Below are 17,209 nucleotides of genomic sequence, written 5' to 3'. Positions count from 1 at the left end.
GATGCATATATAAGAATATCCCCATCATTCCGGGACACCCTTCGGATATGATATAAATTTCGAAGTACTAAAGCATCCGGTACTTTGGATGGGGTTTGTTAGGCCCAATAGATCTATCTTTAGGATTCGCGTCAATTAGGGTGTCTGTTCCCTAATTCTTAGATTACCAGACTTAATAAAAAGGGGCATATTCGATTTCGATAATTCAACCATAGAATGTAGTTTCACGTACTTGTGTCTATTTTGTAAATCATTTATAAAACCTGCATGTATTCTCATCCCAAAAATATTAGATTTTAAAAGTGGGACTATAACTCACTTTCACAGATTTTTACTTCGTCGGGAAGTAAGACTTGGCCACTGGTTGATTCACGAACCTATAACAATATATACATATATATCAAAGTATGTTCAAAATATATTTAGAACACTTTTAATATATTTTGATGTTTTAAGTTTATTAAGTCAGCTGTCCTCGTTAGTAACCTACAACTAGTTGTCCACAGTTAGATGTACAGAAATAAATCGATAAATATTATCTTGAATCAATCCACGACCCAGTGTATACGTATCTCAGTATTGATCACAACTCAAACTATATATATTTTGGAATCAACCTCAACCCTGTATAGCTAACTCCAACATTCACATATAGAGTGTCTATGGTTGTTCCGAAATATATATAGATGTGTCGACATGATAGGTCGAAACATTGTATACGTGTCTATGGTATCTCAAGATTACATAATATATAATACAAGTTGATTAAGTTATGGTTGGAATAGATTTGTTACCAATTTTCACGTAGCTAAAATGAGAAAAATTATCCAATCTTGTTTTACCCATAACTTCTTCATTTTAAATCCGTTTTGAGTGAATCAAATTGCTATGGTTTCATATTGAACTCTATTTTATGAATCTAAACAAAAAAAGTATAGGTTTCTAGTCAGAAAAATAAGTTACAAGTCGTTTTTGTAAAGGTAGTCATTTCAGTCGAAAGAACGACGTCTAGATGACCATTTTAGAAAACATACTTCCACTTTGAGTTTAACCATAATTTTTGGATATAGTTTCATGTTCATAATAAAAATCATTTTCTCAGAATAACAACTTTTAAATCAAAGTTTATCATAGTTTTTAATTAACTAACCCAAAACAGCCCGCGGTGTTACTACGACGGCGTAAATCCGGTTTTACGGTGTTTTTCGTGTTTCCAGGTTTTAAATCATTAAGTTAGCATATCATATAGATATAGAACATGTGTTTAGTTGATTTTAAAAGTCAAGTTAGAAGGATTAACTTTTGTTTGCGAACAAGTTTAGAATTAACTAAACTATGTTCTAGTGATTACAAGTTTAAACCTTCGAATAAGATAGCTTTATATGTATGAATCGAATGATGTTATGAACATCATTACTACCTTAAGTTCCTTGGATGAACCTACTGGAAAAGAGAAAAATGGATCTAGCTTCAATGGATCCTTGGATGGCTCAAAGTTCTTGAAGCAAAATCATGACACGAAAACAAGTTCAAGTAAGATCATCACTTGAAATAAGATTGTTATAGTTATAGAAATTGAACCAAAGTTTGAATATGATTATTACCTTGTATTAGAATGATAACCTACTGTAAGAAACAAAGATTTCTTGAGGTTGGATGATCACCTTACAAGATTGGAAGTGAGCTAGCAAACTTGAAAGTATTCTTGATTTTATGAAACTAGAACTTTTGGAATTTATGAAGAACACTTAGAACTTGAAGATAGAACTTGAGAGAGTTCAATTAGATGAAGAAAATTGAAGAATGAAAGTGTTTGTAGGTGTTTTTGGTCGTTGGTGTATGGATTAGATATAAAGGATATGTAATTTTGTTTTCATGTAAATAAGTCATGAATGATTACTCATATTTTTGTAATCTTATGAGATATTTCATGCTAGTTGCCAAATGATGGTTCCCACATGTGTTAGGTGACTCACATGGGCTGCTAAGAGCTGATCATTGGAGTGTATATACCAATAGTACATACATCTAAAAGCTGTGTATTGTACGAGTACGAATACGGGTGTATATACCAATAGTACATACATCTAAAAGCTGTGTATTGTACGAGTACGAATACGGGTGCATACGAGTAGAATTGTTGATGAAACTGAACGAGAATGTAATTGTAAGCATTTTTGTTAAGTAGAAGTATTTTGATAAGTGTATTGAAGTCTTTCAAAAGTGTATAAATACATATTAAAACACTACATGTATATACATTTTAACTGAGTCGTTAAGTCATCGTTAGTCGTTACATGTAAGTGTTGTTTTGAAACCTTTAGGTTAACGATCTTGTTAAATGTTGTTAACCCAATGTTTATAATATCAAAAGAGATTTTAAATTATTATATTATCATGATATTATGATGTACGAATATCTCTTAATATGATATATATACATTAAATGTCGTTACAACGATAAACGTTACATATATGTCTCGTTTCAAAATCATTAAGTTAGTAGTCTTGTTTTTACATATGTAGTTCATTGTTAATATAATTAATGATATGTTTACTTATCATAATATCATGTTAACTATATATATAACCATATATATGTCATCATATAGTTTTTTTACAAGTTTTAACGTTCGTGAATCACCGGTCAACTTGGGTGGTCAATTGTCTATATGAAACCTATTTCAATTAATCAAGTCTTAACAAGTTTGATTGCTTAACATGTTGGAAACATTTAATCATGTAAACATCAATCTCAATTAATGTATATAAACATGGAAAAGTTCGGGTCACTACAGTGTTGTTGTTTGTTTTGGGCCCCGATGATCATTTTTCACTTTAACTATCAAGTGATCAACCACCCCGGCCCGGTCTTCGTTATCGATTAGCATGATTCACCTTAACTCAATGTAAGAAGTCCTTGGGCAAAGTCACAAGTGAAATCTACAAAGGCTTAGGCAAATGGCAGAGAATCAACAACCTATAAATGAGAGGTTAAGCTCCCTATTTATAGTATCCGTGATATCCGCGGTCTGCGAGATGCTCAGCTCTCCGCGGAAAGTCAGCGGATCAAACCGCAGTTTGGCATTTCAGCGAATACTTAACCGCAGTATTTATTTTCAGCGAATATTGCATAGCTTTGCCTTATAATTCGCGCAGTTCAGCCTTTGGCCTTTAGCCAATAAAATATACATATACAATGCTATGTATATGATCAAGTCCCCCCAGTTTATTATGATACATATTGCGAAACAAATGTATCATGATAAACTCTAAAAATTCGCAGTTATCGCAGTCAATATTCACCTTAAGGAATTTCACATTAACCTTGTTACCGTTATAACAGTCAATGTTACCGTTTGAATTATTTCAATAGATTATTATCACAATTAACTCCGTCGCCTATATATATTGTGATCTGAAATCACAAATTCACTACTCATTTTTCCAAAATATCAAAGAATTACCCAATTCATCAATCAATCGTTATCATTTTAATCATTTTTTGCAGCTCTCTTTTAATTTGCAATGAAGTTTAACGAGTTAGATAGGAAAGCTGATCCAAAAACTCTGATCACTAAACTATTAACGAGCCCGGAGGCTAAATCATCATCATCGAAAGAAAAGCAGCCCATTCCAATCGTTGATTTAACCTCTAAATCTCCTTATTCACAGCCGAGTACTACCAAGCGACCATTACAAACACCGCCATCTTCGCAAAGCAAAAAACATAAACAACAGGAAACCGTTCCTCACGACGATCCATTTATACCGGAACACGAAGGGGAACAGCAAACTGGTATATTGCGAATTGCCATTGAACATGTAAAATATATATTATTTTTATTTCGCCGACTAACCAACGACGTTATTTTGCAGGCGATTCTTCTGGTGATCCTATCTTTGCAAGTCCGAACACTCTTGATCAAATCACTGAATTGTTCCGCACTCCACCTGACTCTTATGGAGTGCGAATTGATGGTTTAGCAGGATATACTTACGCTTCAGCTGCCGCTGCTCTGGATCAGCCCAACAGATGAAGTTAGCAATCCCCGGCGAGCTTCACCGCGAGTTCTCTAAACTCTCTGCGCTGGACGCGCATAATAGTTTTGTTCAAAATTTCTACATGTGCTTTAATTCAGCATATGATGTTATATGCCATCAAGAACAATTTTTCAATGTTCTTGAAGCTGAACAACTAAAGTATAATGCGGAAAAGATCAAAGCTGAAAACAGCGAAAAATGCTGTATTGATCTCTCCTATGAGTTAACCGCAGCAAAAACCACCGTTGATGACTTAAAACAACAGGTTACTAATGCGAATGAGAAAGAAAAGCAACTGCAGGACACTATTAAAACACTGTCAGAGAATGTGACGAAGCTAACGACAGAGCGAGACAACGCTCTTGCTGCTAAAGCCTCTGCGGAACTTGAGTTCACCAAGGTCCGCCAACATCTCCCTGAACTGGCTAGAAAGATCCTTAATTCCAAGCCTGTTTCTGTAAATTTTTCAACATTTGCCTCCACATTAAGGCTACGTGAGAGGGTTGATGAAATGTCCCGTTCTTATTGATTAAAAACGTTCCATATTAATATATTTCGTTGCGAGGTTTTGACCTCTATATGAGACGTTTTTCAAAGACTGCATTCATTTTTAAACAAACCATAACCTTTAAATAAATTTAATCATGTAAATATCAATCTCAATTAATATATATAAACATGGAAAAGTTCGGGTCACTACAGTACCTACCCGTTAAATAAATTTCGTCCCGAAATTTTAAGCTGTTGAAGGTGTTGACGAATCTTCTGGAAATAGATGCGGGTATTTCTTCTTCATCTGATCTTCACGCTCCCATGTGAACTCGGGTCCTCTACGAGCATTCCATCGAACCTTAACAATTGGTATCTTGTTTTGCTTAAGTCTTTTAACCTCACGATCCATTATTTCGACGCGTTCTTTGATGAATTGAAGTTTTTCGTTGATTTGGATTTCATCTAACGGAATAGTGAGATCTTCTTTAGCAAAACATTTCTTCAAATTCGAGACGTGGAAAGTGTTATGTACAGCCGCGAGTTGTTGAGGTAACTCAAGTCGGTAAGCTACTGGTCCGACACGATCAATAATCTTGAATGGTCCAATATACCTTGGATTTAATTTCCCTCGTTTAGCAAATCGAACAACGCCTTTCCAAGGTGCAACTTTAAGCATGACCATCTCTCCAATTTCAAATTCTATATCTTTTCTTTTAATGTCAGCGTAGCTCTTTTGTCGACTTTGGGCGGTTTTCAACCGTTGTTGAATTTGGATGATATTCTCGGTAGTTTCTTGTATAATCTCCGGACCCGTAATCTGTCTATCCCCCACTTCACTCCAACAAATCGGAGACCTGCACTTTCTACCATAAAGTGCTTCAAACGGCGCCATCTCAATGCTTGAATGGTAGCTGTTGTTGTAGGAAAATTCTGCTAACGGTAGATGTCGATCCCAACTGTTTCCGAAATCAATAACACATGCTCGTAGCATGTCTTCAAGCGTTTGTATCGTCCTTTCGCTCTGTCCATCAGTTTGTGGATGATAGGCAGTACTCATGTCTAGACGAGTTCCTAATGCTTGCTGTAATGTCTGCCAGAATCTTGAAATAAATCTGCCATCCCTATCAGAGATAATAGAGATTGGTATTCCATGTCTGGAGACGACTTCCTTCAAATACAGTCGTGCTAACTTCTCCATCTTGTCATCTTCTCTTATTGGCAGGAAGTGTGCTGATTTGGTGAGACGATCAACTATTACCCAAATAGTATCAAAACCACTTGCAGTCCTTGGCAATTTAGTGATGAAATCCATGGTAATGTTTTCCCATTTCCATTCCGGGATTTCGGGTTGTTGAAGTAGACCTGATGGTTTCTGATGCTCAGCTTTGACCTTAGAACACGTCAAACATTCTCCTACGTATTTAGCAACATCGGCTTTCATACCCGGCCACCAAAAATGTTTCTTGAGATCCTTGTACATCTTCCCCGTTCCAGGATGTATTGAGTATATGGTTTTATGAGCTTCTCTAAGTACCATTTCTCTCATATCTCCAAATTTTGGTACCCAAATCCTTTCAGCCCTATACCGGGTTCTGTCTTCCCGAATATTAAGATGCTTCTCCGATCCTTTGGGTATTTCATCCTTTAAATTTCCCTCTTTTAAAATGAAATGTCCCGTTCTTATTGATTAAAAACGTTCCATATTAATTGATTTCGTTGCGAGGTTTTGACCTCTATATGAGACGTTTTTCAAAGACTGCATTCATTTTTAAACAAACCATAACCTTTATTTCATCAATAAAGGTTTAAAAAGCTTTACATAGATTATCAAATAATGATAATCTAAAATATCCTGTTTACACACGACCATTACATAATGGTTTACAATACAAATATGTTACAACAAAATAAGTTTCTTGAATGCAGTTTTTACACAATATCATACAAGCATGGACTCCAAATCTTGTCCTTATTTAAGTATGCGACAGCGGAAGCTCTTAATAATCACCTGAGAATAAACATGCTTAAAACGTCAACAAAAATGTTGGTGAGTTATAGGTTTAACCTATATATATCAAATCGTAACAATAGACCACAAGATTTCATATTTCAATACACATCCCATACATAGAGATAAAAATCATTCATATGGTGAACACCTGGTAACCGACAATAACAAGATGCATATATAAGAATATCCCCATCATTCCGGGACACCCTTCGGATATGATATAAATTTCGAAGTACTAAAGCATCCGGTACTTTGGATGGGGTTTGTTAGGCCCAATAGATCTATCTTTAGGATTCGCGTCAATTAGGGTGTCTGTTCCCTAATTCTTAGATTACCAGACTTAATAAAAAGGGGCATATTCGATTTCGATAATTCAACCATAGAATGTAGTTTCACGTACTTGTGTCTATTTTGTAAATCATTTATAAAACCTGCATGTATTCTCATCCCAAAAATATTAGATTTTAAAAGTGGGACTATAACTCACTTTCACAGATTTTTACTTCGTCGGGAAGTAAGACTTGGCCACTGGTTGATTCACGAACCTATAACAATATATACATATATATCAAAGTATGTTCAAAATATATTTACAACACTTTTAATATATTTTGATGTTTTAAGTTTATTAAGTCAGCTGTCCTCGTTAGTAACCTACAACTAGTTGTCCACAGTTAGATGTACAGAAATAAATCGATAAATATTATCTTGAATCAATCCACGACCCAGTGTATACGTATCTCAGTATTGATCACAACTCAAACTATATATATTTTGGAATCAACCTCAACCCTGTATAGCTAACTCCAACATTCACATATAGAGTGTCTATGGTTGTTCCGAAATATATATAGATGTGTCGACATGATAGGTCGAAACATTGTATACGTGTCTATGGTATCTCAAGATTACATAATATATAATACAAGTTGATTAAGTTATGGTTGGAATAGATTTGTTACCAATTTTCACGTAGCTAAAATGAGAAAAATTATCCAATCTTGTTTTACCCATAACTTCTTCATTTTAAATCCGTTTTGAGTGAATCAAATTGCTATGGTTTCATATTGAACTCTATTTTATGAATCTAAACAAAAGAAGTATAGGTTTCTAGTCGGAAAAATAAGTTACAAGTCGTTTTTGTAAAGGTAGTCATTTCAGTCGAAAGAACGACGTCTAGATGACCATTTTAGAAAACATACTTCCACTTTGAGTTTAACCATAATTTTTGGATATAGTTTCATGTTCATAATAAAAATCATTTTCTCAGAATAACAACTTTTAAATCAAAGTTTATAATAGTTTTTAATTAACTAACCCAAAACAGCCCGCGGTGTTACTACGACGGCGTAAATCCGGTTTTACGGTGTTTTTCGTGTTTCCAGGTTTTAAATCATTAAGTTAGCATATCATATAGATATAGAACATGTGTTTAGTTGATTTTAAAAGTCAAGTTAGAAGGATTAACTTTTGTTTGCGAACAAGTTTAGAATTAACTAAACTATGTTCTAGTGATTACAAGTTTAAACCTTCGAATAAGATAGCTTTATATGTATGAATCGAATGATGTTATGAACATCATTACTACCTTAAGTTCCTTGGATGAACCTACTGGAAAAGAGAAAAATGGATCTAGCTTCAATGGATCCTTGGATGGCTCAAAGTTCTTGAAGCAAAATCATGACACGAAAACAAGTTCAAGTAAGATCATCACTTGAAATAAGATTGTTATAGTTATAGAAATTGAACCAAAGTTTGAATATGATTATTACCTTGTATTAGAATGATAACCTACTGTAAGAAACAAAGATTTCTTGAGGTTGGATGATCACCTTACAAGATTGGAAGTGAGCTAGCAAACTTGAAAGTATTCTTGATTTTATGAAACTAGAACTTTTGGAATTTATGAAGAACACTTAGAACTTGAAGATAGAACTTGAGAGAGTTCAATTAGATGAAGAAAATTGAAGAATGAAAGTGTTTGTAGGTGTTTTTGGTCGTTGGTGTATGGATTAGATATAAAGGATATGTAATTTTGTTTTCATGTAAATAAGTCATGAATGATTACTCATATTTTTGTAATCTTATGAGATATTTCATGCTAGTTGCCAAATGATGGTTCCCACATGTGTTAGGTGACTCACATGGGCTGCTAAGAGCTGATCATTGGAGTGTATATATCAATAGTACATACATCTAAAAGCTGTGTATTGTACGAGTACGAATACTGGTGTATACGAGTAGAATTGTTGATGAAACTGAACGAGAATGTAATTGTAAGCATTTTTGTTAAGTAGAAGTATTTTGATAAGTGTATTGAAGTCTTTCAAAAGTGTATAAATACATATTAAAACACTACATGTATATACATTTTAACTGAGTCGTTAAGTCATCGTTAGTCGTTACATGTAAGTGTTGTTTTGAAACCTTTAGGTTAACGATCTTGTTAAATGTTGTTAACCCAATGTTTATAATATCAAAAGAGATTTTAAATTATTATATTATCATGATATTATGATGTACGAATATCTCTTAATATGATATATATACATTAAATGTCGTTACAACGATAAACGTTGCATATATGTCTCGTTTCAAAATCATTAAGTTAGTAGTCTTGTTTTTACATATGTAGTTCATTGTTAATATAATTAATGATATGTTTACTTATTATAATATCATGTTAACTATATATATAACCATATATATGTCATCATATAGTTTTTTTTTTTTTTACAAGTTTTAACGTTCGTGAATCACCGGTCAACTTGGGTGGTCAATTGTCTATATGAAACCTATTTCAATTAATCAAGTCTTAACAAGTTTGATTGCTTAACATGTTGGAAACATTTAATCATGTAAACATCAATCTTAATTAATATATATAAACATGGAAAAGTTCGGGTCACTACAGTACCTACCCGTTAAATAAATTTCGTCCCGAAATTTTAAGCTGTTGAAGGTGTTGACGAATCTTCTGGAAATAGATGCGGGTATTTCTTCTTCATCTGATCTTCACGCTCCCAGGTGAACTCGGGTCCTCTACGAGCATTCCATCGAACCTTAACAATTGGTATCTTGTTTTGCTTAAGTCTTTTAACCTCACGATCCATTATTTCGACGGGTTCTTCGATGAATTGGAGTTTTTCGTTGATTTGGATTTCATCTAACGGAATAGTGAGATCTTCTTTAGCAAAACATTTCTTCAAATTCGAGACATGGAAAGTGTTATGTACAGCCGCGAGTTGTTGAGGTAACTCAAGTCGGTAAGCTACTGGTCCGACACGATCAATAATCTTGAATGGTCCAATATACCTTGGATTTAATTTCCCTCGTTTACCAAATCGAACAACGCCTTTCCAAGGTGAAACTTTAAGCATGACCATCTCTCCAATTTCAAATTCTATATCTTTTCTTTTAATGTCAGCGTAGCTCTTTTGTCGACTTTGGGCGGTTTTCAACCGTTGTTGAATTTGGATGATCTTCTCGGTAGTTTCTTGTATAATCTCCGGACCCGTAATCTGTCTATCCCCCACCTCACTCCAATAAATCGGAGACCTGCACTTTCTACCATAAAGTGCTTCAAACGGCGCCATCTCAATGCTTGAATGGTAGCTGTTGTTGTAGGAAAATTCTGCTAACGGTAGATGTCGATCCCAACTGTTTCCGAAATCAATAACACATGCTCGTAGCATGTCTTCAAGCGTTTGTATCGTCCTTTCGCTCTGCCCATCAGTTTGTGGATGATAGGCAGTACTCATGTCTAGACGAGTTCCTAATGCTTGCTGTAATGTCTGCCAGAATCTTGAAATAAATCTGCCATCCCTATCAGAGATAATAGAGATTGGTATTCCATGTCTGGAGACGACTTCCTTCAAATACAGTCGTGCTAACTTCTCTATCTTGTCATCTTCTCTTATTGGTAGGAAGTGTGCTGATTTGGTGAGACGATCAACTATTACCCAAATAGTATCAAAACCACTTGCAGTCCTTGGCAATTTAGTGATGAAATCCATGGTAATGTTTTCCCATTTCCATTCCGGGATTTTGGGTTGTTGAAGTAGACCTGATGGTTTCTGATGCTCAGCTTTGACCTTAGAACACGTCAAACATTCTCCTACGTATTTAGCAACATCGGCTTTCATACCCGGCCACCAAAAATGTTTCTTGAGATCCTTGTACATCTTCCCCGTTCCAGGATGTATTGAGTATCTGGTTTTATGAGCTTCTCTAAGTACCATTTCTCTCATATCTCCAAATTTTGGTACCCAAATCCTTTCAGCCCTATACCGGGTTCCGTCTTCCCGAATATTAAGATGCTTCTCCGATCCTTTGGGTATTTCATCCTTTAAATTTCCCTCTTTTAAAACTCCTTGTTGCGCCTCCTTTATTTGAGTAGTAATGTTATTATGAATCATTATATTCATAGATTTTACTCGAATGGGTTCTCTATCCTTCCTGCTCAAGGCATCGGCTACCACATTTGCCTTCCCCGGGTGGTAACGAATCTCAAAATCGTAATCATTCAATAATTCAATCCACCTACGCTGCCTCATATTCAGTTGTTTCTGATTAAATATGTGTTGAAGACTTTTGTGGTCGGTATATATAATACTTTTGACCCCATATAAGTAGTGCCTCCAAGTCTTTAATGCAAAAACAACCGCGCCTAATTCCAAATCATGCGTCGTATAATTTTGTTCGTGAATCTTCAATTGTCTAGACGCATAAGCAATCACCTTCGTTCGTTGCATTAATACACAACCGAGACCTTGCTTTGATGCGTCACAATAAATCACAAAATCATCATTCCCTTCAGGCAATGACAATATAGGTGCCGTAGTTAGCTTTTTCTTCAATAACTGAAACGCTTTCTCTTGTTCATCATTCCATTCAAATTTCTTCCCTTTATGCGTTAATGCAGTCAAGGGTTTTGCTATTCTGGAAAAGTATTGGATGAACCTTCTGTAGTAACCAGCTAGTCCTAAAAACTGGCGTATGTGTTTCGGAGTTTTCGGGGTTTCCCACTTTTCAACAGTTTCTATCTTTGCCGGATCCACCTTAATACCTTCTTTGTTCACTATGTGACCGAGGAATTGAACTTCTTCCAACCAAAATGCACACTTTGAAAACTTAGCGTACAATTCTTCCTTCCTCAATACTTCTAACACCTTTCTCAAATGTTCACCGTGTTCTTGGTCATTCTTTGAGTAAATAAGTATGTCATCAATGAAAACAATGACAAACTTGTCAAGGTATGGTCCACACACTCGGTTCATAAGGTCCATGAACACAGCTGGTGCATTAGTTAAACCAAACGGCATGACCATAAACTCGTAATGACCGTAACGTGTTCTGAAAGCAGTCTTTGGAATATCATCTTCTTTCACCCGCATTTGATGATACCCGGAACGTAAGTCAATCTTTGAATAAACAGACGAGCCTTGTAGTTGATCAAATAAGTCGTCGATTCTCGGTAGTGGGTAGCGGTTCTTGATGGTAAGTTTGTTCAACTCTCGGTAGTCGATACACAACCTGAATGTACCATCTTTCTTCTTGACAAACAAAACAGGAGCTCCCCACGGTGATGTGCTTGGTCGAATGAAACCACGCTCTAAAAGTTCTTGTAATTGGCTTTGCAGTTCTTTCATCTCGCTGGGTGCGAGTCTGTAAGGAGCAAGAGCTATTGGTGCAGCTCCTGGTACAAGATCTATTTGAAATTCAACGGATCGATGTGGGGGTAATCCCGGTAATTCTTTCGGAAATACATCGGGAAATTCTTTTGCAATGGGAACATCATTGATGCTCTTTTCTTCAGTTTGTACTTTCTCGACGTGTGCTAGAACAGCATAGCAACCTTTTCTTATTAGTTTTTGTGCCTTCAAATTACTAATAAGATGTAGCTTCGTGTTGCCCTTTTCTCCGTACACCATTAAGGGTTTTCCTTTTTCTCGTATAATGCGAATTGCATTTTTGTAACAAACGATCTCCGCTTTCACTTCTTTCAACCAGTCCATACCGATTATCACATCAAAACTCCCTAACTCTACTGGTATCAAATCAATCTTAAATGTTTCGCTAACCAGTTTAATTTCTCGATTCCGACATATATTATCTGCTGAAATTAATTTACCATTTGCTAATTCGAGTAAAAATTTACTATCCAAAGGCGTCAATGGACAACTTAATTTAGCACAAAAATCTCTACTCATATAGCTTCTATCCGCACCCGAATCAAATAAAACGTAAGCAGATTTATTGTCAATAAGAAACGTACCCGTAACAAGCTCCGGGTCTTCCTGTGCCTCTACCGCATTAATATTGAAAACTCTTCCACGGCCTTGTCCATTCGTGTTCTCCTGGTTCGGGCAATTTCTAATAATGTGGCCTGGTTTTCCACATTTATAACAAACTACATTGGCATAACTTGCTCCGACACTACTTGCTCCGCCATTACTCGTTCCGACACCATTTGTTCCTTTCGTTCTATTAACCCCTGGTCCGTAGACCTCACACTTCGCCGCGCTATGACCATTTCTTTTACACTTGTTGCAAAATTTGGTGCAGAACCCCGAGTGATTCTTTTCACACCTTTGGCATAGTTGCTTCTGATTGTTGTTGTTGTTGCGGTTATTATTGTTGTTGGGATTATTGTTGTAGTTGCTGTTGTTGTTGTTGTTGTTGTTGTTGGGCCGTTTGTTGTAGTTGCGATTGATGTTGCGATTGTTGGGATAATTGTTGCGATTATTGTTGTAATTGCTGTTGTTGTTGTATTGGTGATTCTTATCACCGTTTTCCTCCCACTTTCTTTTGACTTGCTTCACATTGGCCTCTTCAGCAGTCTGTTCTTTAATTCTTTCTTCAATCTGGTTCACTAGTTTGTGAGCCATTCTACATGCCTGTTGTATGGAGGCGGGCTCGTGTGAACTTATATCTTCTTGGATTCTTTCCGGTAATCCTTTCACAAACGCGTCGATCTTCTCTTCCTCATCTTCGAATGCTCCCGGACACAATAGGCACAATTCTGTGAATCGTCTTTCGTACGTGGTAATATCAAATCCTTGGGTTCGTAACCCTCTAAGTTCTGTCTTGAGCTTATTGACCTCGGTTCTGGGACGGTACTTCTCGTTCATCAAGTGCTTGAATGCTGACCACGGTAGTGCGTACGCATCATCTTGTCCCACTTGCTCTAGATAGGTATTCCACCATGTTAACGCAGAACCTGTGAAGGTATGCGTAGCGTACTTCACTTTGTCCTCTTCAGTACACTTACTTATGGCAAACACCGATTCAACCTTCTCGGTCCACCGTTTCAATCCGATCGGTCCTTCGGTTCCATCAAATTCCAAAGGTTTGCAGGCAGTGAATTCTTTGTAGGTGCATCCTACACGATTTCCTGTACTGCTAGATCCAAGGTTATTGTTGGTATGTAGCGCAGCCTGTACTGTGGCTATGTTTGAAGCTAGAAAAGTACGGAATTCCTCTTCATTCATATTCACGGTGTGTCGAGTAGTCGGTGCCATTTCCTTCAAAATAGTTAAATGGAACAAGTTAATCATACAGAATATTAAGAGTAGTTAATAGTATTTCGTAGCATAATATGAACTCATTTATAAAAGCTTTTTCTTCATATTAGCGTTTTATAAGTTTAAATTCGGGTAGTACCTACCCGTTAAGTTCATACTTAGTAGCTAATATACAATTCAACTACTACAATTCTATATGAAAAACTGATTATAATAATATTTAGCGTTCAAACTTTTATACAATATTTTACAAACTTACAATACCGCTTATTTTACATAAAGCATGAAATATAGCACACAATAACTTTGATACAAGATAGTTGTGAAGACAATTCTAGCTAGTACACAAGTCGTTCAGCAAAGGCAATAAAGACACGTAATTCATATGTCCAGAAACAAGTCATGCATTCTGGTTTTACTAGGACTACTTCCCATCCTTGGTCTTGTGCAACATAACCGTTATGGCCGTTGATAAGACAGCGTGTTGTAACGTCATCAAAGGGACGAGGGTTACGTAATGTCCAACAGTCCCGTAATAATCTAAAAACCTCATTTCTAACCCCAATTACCGACTCCGTCACTTGTGGAAACGTTTTGTTTAATAGTTGTAGCCCGATGTTCTTGTTCTCACTTTGGTGAGAAGCGAACATTACTAATCCGTAAGCATAACATGCTTCTTTATGTTGCATGTTAGCCGCTTTTTCTAAATCACGAAGTCCAATATTCGGATATATTGAGTCAAAATAATTTCTTAACCCGTTGCGTAAAATAGCATTTGGGTTCCCCGCAATATATGCGTCAAAGTAAACACATCGTAACTTATGGGTTTCCCAATGTGATATCCCCCATCTTTCAAACGAAAGTCTCTTATAAACCAAGACATTCTTGGAACGTTCTTCGAATGTCTTACAAACTGATCTCGCCTTAAATAGTTGTGCCGAAGAATTCTGGCCGACTCTAGACAAGATTTCATCAATCATGTCTCCGGGTAGCTCTCTTAAAATATTGGGTTGTCTATCCATTTTGTGTTTTTAAACTGTAAAATAGACAAGAGTTAGATTCATAAAAAAAATACTTATTAATACAAGCAATTTTTACATATATCATAAAGCATAAGAACACTATATTCCATATATTACACCACACGAATACAACTATCTTATTCCGACTCGCTCGTTTCTTCTTCTTCGGTTTTGGTTCGTTTTGCCAAGTTTCTAGGGATATATGATGTTCCCCTAATACGAGCCGTCGTTGTCCACATTGGTTTAGAAAAACCTGGTGGTTTAGAGGTTCCCGGGTCATTGTTACAACTTAAGGACTTCGGGGGTTGACGATACATATAAAGTTCATCGGGGTTGGAATTAGATTTCTCTATTTTTATGCCCTTTCCCTTATTATTTTCTTTTGCCTTTTTAAATTCAGTTGGGGTAATTTCTATAACATCATCGGAATTCTCGTCGGAATCCGATTCATCGGAGAATTGGTAATCCTCCCAATATTTTGCTTCCTTGGCGGAAACACCATTGACCATAATTAACTTTGGTCGGTTGGTTGAGGATTTTCTTTTACTTAACCGTTTTATTATTTCCCCCACCGGTTCTATTTCTTCATCCGGTTCCGATTCTTCTTCCGGTTCCGATTCTTCTTCCGGTTCCGACTCTTCTTCCGGTTCCTCTTCGGGAACTTGTGAATCAGTCCACAAATCATTCCAATTTACATTTGACTCTTCATTATTATTAGGTGAGTCAATGGGACTTGTTCTAGAGGTAGACATCTATCACATAATATCAAACATGTTAAGAGATTAATATATCACATAATATTCATATGTTAAAAATATATAGTTTCCAACAAAAATGTTAAGCAATCATTTTTAAAGAAAACACGGTCGAAGTCCAGACTCACTAATGCATCCTAACAAACTCGATAAGACACACTAATGCAAATTTTCTGGTTCTCTAAGACCAACGCTCTGATACCAACTGAAATGTCCCGTTCTTATTGATTAAAAACGTTCCATATTAATTGATTTCGTTGCGAGGTTTTGACCTCTATATGAGACGTTTTTCAAAGACTGCATTCATTTTTAAACAAACCATAACCTTTATTTCATCAATAAAGGTTTAAAAAGCTTTACGTAGATTATCAAATAATGATAATCTAAAATATCCTGTTTACACACGACCATTACATAATGGTTTACAATACAAATATGTTACAACAAAATAAGTTTCTTGAATGCAGTTTTTACACAATATCATACAAGCATGGACTCCAAATCTTGTCCTTATTTAAGTATGCGACAGCGGAAGCTCTTAATAATCACCTGAGAATAAACATGCTTAAAACGTCAACAAAAATGTTGGTGAGTTATAGGTTTAACCTATATATATCAAATCGTAACAATAGACCACAAGATTTCATATTTCAATACACATCCCATACATAGAGATAAAAATCATTCATATGGTGAACACCTGGTAACCGACAATAACAAGATGCATATATAAGAATATCCCCATCATTCCGGGACACCCTTCGGATATGATATAAATTTCGAAGTACTAAAGCATCCGGTACTTTGGATGGGGTTTGTTAGGCCCAATAGATCTATCTTTAGGATTCGCGTCAATTAGGGTGTCTGTTCCCTAATTCTTAGATTACCAGACTTAATAAAAAGGGGCATATTCGATTTCGATAATTCAACCATAGAATGTAGTTTCACGTACTTGTGTCTATTTTGTAAATCATTTATAAAACCTGCATGTATTCTCATCCCAAAAATATTAGATTTTAAAAGTGGGACTATAACTCACTTTCACAGATTTTTACTTCGTCGGGAAGTAAGACTTGGCCACTGGTTGATTCACGAACCTATAACAATATATACATATATATCAAAGTATGTTCAAAATATATTTACAACACTTTTAATATATTTTGATGTTTTAAGTTTATTAAGTCAGCTGTCCTCGTTAGTAACCTACAACTAGTTGTCCACAGTTAGATGTACAGAAATAAATCGATAAATATTATCATGAATCAATCCACGACCCAGTGTATACGTATCTCAGTATTGATCACAACTCAAACTATATATATTTTGGAATCAACCTCAACCCTGTATAGCTAACTC

This window comes from Rutidosis leptorrhynchoides, chromosome 7 (assembly GCF_046630445.1).
Source record: "Rutidosis leptorrhynchoides isolate AG116_Rl617_1_P2 chromosome 7, CSIRO_AGI_Rlap_v1, whole genome shotgun sequence".
NCBI classification, from domain to species: Eukaryota; Viridiplantae; Streptophyta; class Magnoliopsida; order Asterales; family Asteraceae; genus Rutidosis; species Rutidosis leptorrhynchoides.
The sequence above is the reverse complement of the archived record's forward strand: the minus strand, read 5'-3'. Positions refer to the sequence as shown.